This window comes from Aegilops tauschii, chromosome 6 (assembly GCF_002575655.3).
Source record: "Aegilops tauschii subsp. strangulata cultivar AL8/78 chromosome 6, Aet v6.0, whole genome shotgun sequence".
NCBI classification, from domain to species: Eukaryota; Viridiplantae; Streptophyta; class Magnoliopsida; order Poales; family Poaceae; genus Aegilops; species Aegilops tauschii.
In genome coordinates, this window is record NC_053040.3 from 319,906,255 (window position 1) to 319,910,517 (window position 4,263).

Below are 4,263 nucleotides of genomic sequence, written 5' to 3' on the forward strand. Positions count from 1 at the left end.
GCTAGGAAACTTAACCATCTTTGATTAACGAGCTAGTCAAGTAGAGGCATACTAGGGACATTCTGTTTTGTCTATGTATTCACACATGTATCAAGTTTCCGGTTAATACAATTCTAGCATGAAGAATAAACATTTATCATGAAATAAGGTAATAAATAATAACTTTATTATTGCCTCTAGGGCATATTTCCTTCAGAAGGCTAGAAGTCAAGGTTCAAAAGGTTGGAATGGAATATATTGATCTCAACACATGAGTAGGTGGCTCTCTACCAGAAAATGGATGGTGGAAGTGTAGGCACGTTCTGATGGCTCTCTCACAAATGGAGAAGGGGTGGAGGGGTTGATACGTCTCCAACGTATCTATAATTTTTGATTGTTCCATGCTGTTATATGATCATTCTTGGATGTTTGATATTCATTTCATAGCAACTTTATATCCTTTTTTGGGACTAACCTATTGACATAGTGCCCAGTGCTAGTTGCTGTTTTTGTGCTTGTTTTTTACTGCGCGGAATATTAGTACCAAACGAAGTCCAAATGCCACGAAACTTTTTGGAGATTTTTTATGTCCAGAAGACAACTTGGGAGCTAAGGAAGTGCACCGGAGAAGGCCCGTGGGGCCCACAAGACACCAGGGCGCGCCCTGATGCGTCGTGGGGCCCACGGAGGTCCTTTCCACCACCTCTCAGCTCTATACATACCCAAATATTCCAGAAACCCTAGGGGAGTCGACGAAACACAATTCCAGCCGCCGCAAGTTCCAGAACCACGAGATCCATTCTAGAGCCCTATTCCGGCACCTTGCCGGAGGGGAACACGATCATACAGGGGTTCATCATCCTCATTGGTGCTCCACTAAGGATAATTTTTACCGCTGTCCAGTGATACACTCCTGGATCACTATTGTACCCGCTTGCCAAACTCATGGTGAGGTACACAATAGGTCTGGTACACAACATAGCATACTTTATAGAACCTATGACTGAGGCATAGGGAATAACTATTCATCCTCTTTTTCTAATTTTTGCGTGGTCGGGTTTTGAGTCTTTACTCAACTTCACACCTTGCAACACAGGAAAGAACTCCTTCTTTGACTGTTCCATTTTGAACTACTTCAAAAACTTGTCAAGGTATGTACTTATTGAAAAAAAATCAAGCGTCTTGATCTATCTTTATAGATCTTGATGCTCAATATGTAAGCAACTTCACTGAGGTCTTTCTTTGAAAAACTCCTTTCAAACACTCCTTTATGCTTTCCAGAAAATTCTACATCATTTCCGATCAACAATCACTACAAAAAAAGACACATCCGTGACATTTTGGGCCAAACGAATTTTTTTTCTGTCATACTTATGACACTTCTATGATGATAATTGTGACAAAATCCGGTATCATCATAGATGTGGTGGGGTCCTACTTCTATGACAAAAAATCATGACAGAAAATGGGCTTTTCGTCCTCGGTGGGCCGGAGACGCAGCTGCATGACATTCTTTGGGCCGTCCATGACGGAAAAAACCGTGGTAGAAGCGAGGGCGAGGAAAATATCGGGGAGTTCCTGGTTATGGTGGGTGGTCGGGGGCCGAGCGATGCGCGTTTCTCTCGTACGTACGTGCGTGTGTGCGAGGCGTTGCGCTCTAACTGAACCCGAGCGAGGCGTTGGGCTCTAACTGAACCCGAGAGATTACACTGCAAGCTACACGTTACTGAACCCGAGCGATCGATCGATGGCTGTTAACTGAACCCGATCGAGTGATTCCTTCGCTACTGCTGCTAACTGAACTCGATCGATACTGCCTCTGGATGAACAGTGAGCGTTGTTGGGGGTTTGGATGAACAGTTCCCGGTGGGGGCTTGGATGAACAGGAACCCGTGGTAGTAGAGGCCGTTGCCGCTGGATGAACAGTACCCCTGATCGATCGAGCCGGTGGATGAACAGGACCGCGTGGAGGGCTGGATGAACAGGACCCCGTTGAGGGCTGGTTGAACAGTAGCCGGTGGAGGGCTGGTGGAACAGTAGCCGGTGGAGGGCTGGATGAACAGTAGCCCGTGGAGGGGTGGTTGAACAGGACCCCCGTGGAGAGGGCTGGTTGAACAGTAGCTGTTGGAGGAGCGCGTGGTGGAGGCTGGATGAATAGGAGCCCGTGGATGAACAGTCGAGGTGGAGGCTGGAGGAGGTCGACAGTGGATGAACAGGAGCCCGTGGAGGCTGGAGGAGGTCGACGGTGGAGATGACCAGTATCCCGTGGAGTCCCGTTTTGCGGTAGGCCACACCCCTCCCGATGAACAGGACCCCCATTTCGACCGTAGCGCTCCAACACAAGTCCGTTTCCTCTGTTTTGCGGTATGCCACACCCCTCCCGATCAACATGAACCCGTTTCGACCGTAGGAGGTCAGTTTCCTCTGTTTTGCGGTACGCCAGACCCCTCCCGATGAACAGGATCCCGTTTCCACCGTGGCCGGTCGAACACAAGGCCGGTTCCTCCGTTCTGCGATACGCCAGGCCTTGTTTAAATTGCCTGTTCTGTCCAAGCCGGTTGGCTCCCGATGAACAGCACGCGTTCCGTTGCTTCCCGATGAACACGACGCATTTCGTTGCCTCCCCATGAACATGAGGACGACATAGTTTCTTCGTTCCGACCCAGCCACAACCATGTACACGAGCCCTGGCCATACGTATGCGTGAGTAGGCGTTCGAGACCCCGCCCGCATGTACGTACGTGGCCGTATTTTCTTTCTTGCACCCTGGACACTGTACGTACGTGTACATGCTACGTGCGCGCCTCTACTACCCCACGTGCGCGCCTCTACATCGACCAGTATGTACGTACACGTTCGCGACCAGAATGACATCGCTACGTACGCTTCGACCAGGTGGGTCCCGACTGTCAGGCACTTCCATGCGTGCGAAGATGTAGCTGGTGGGTCCCACCAGTCAGGGGGAAACATTTTTTCACGAAATACGGTGGCCCGTTCGGTGGGTCCCTGCTGTCAGGTGGAGGAATAATTATTTTGCGCGTAATAAGGAGGCACTTCCTTGCTGCGGCCGTGGACCCAGCTGTCAGCCTCTCCACGTACAGTACTCTTCCGATGGAAGTCGTTCCTTGACCATGTTGACCACGCCGCACCGAGAGCACCATGGCGGTGGACGACGGCGAGGCCTAGGAAGGGGACGACGCAAAGTCGGGGAAGACGCGGCAGTGGATGCCCACGCAGAGAGGAGTACGAGGGTTCACTGGTTTGGCTGCGGTATGAGGCTGCCGTCGCCGCAGGGCCTGGCCAGCGGTGGAAGTAGTAGGGGGTGGTGAGGCCTCCGCGGCATCACAGCCGGCCAAGGGAAGCAGGAGCACTCGGCACGACCGACGCTGGTTTGGGCGGCTGGAGCAACAAGACCAGAGGTTGAAGAAGCACTACCACCGTTGGATGGACATCGTACGGTCACTGAAGCTAGAATCGTTCATATTGACTAAGTTGACAAAGCCCTCTGTCCCCGTCAACTTAGTAGGCCCAGTCAGCCTCCCACTATGGTGGGTCCCAGCTAGCTGGGGGTATTCATTTTTGTGTGCGTAATAAGGAGGCACTTCCTTGCGTGCGAATATATAGCTGGTCGGTCCGACCTGTCAGCGAGGGGAAACATTTTTTTCATGAAATAGAGAGGCCCTTCCAGTGGGTCCCAGCTGTCAGGTGGAGGAATCATTATTTTGCACGTAATAAGGAGGCATTTCCTTGCATGTGGCCGTGGACCCAGCTGTCAACCTCTCCACGCACAGTCTACTTCCGATGGATGTCGTTTGTTGACCATGTTGATTACTCCGCGCCAAGCGCATCCAAGGTCGTGGACGACGACGAGGCCCCGGACAGCAACGAGCCGGAGATGGGAAGACGCGGGAGTAGAGTCCCAGACGGAGAGGTGTACGAGGGTTAACTGGTTCTGGTGCGGAGTGGTTCGGCAGTCGGTGGAGAAGAACAGGAGGTGTGGAGGGGAGGAGGGATGGCCTGACCAACGGTGGGGTAACGCTTCACAGCGAAGCGTGCTAAGCAGAGCTGCTAGCAGCAGGAGGCGGGAGCAGGTGGTCCCGGCGGCGCTGGAGGAAGAAGACGAGAGAGATGGATGCCGGTCGTTGAATGTAAATCCAACGGCAACGATGTCAGAATCATTTGTTGACTAAGTTGACAACGACTTGCGTTGGCTTCGACCTATTGGCCCACATTTCAGCCTCCAAAAATGTGGCACGTATTCAACCATTTTTTCAGAATTTACAG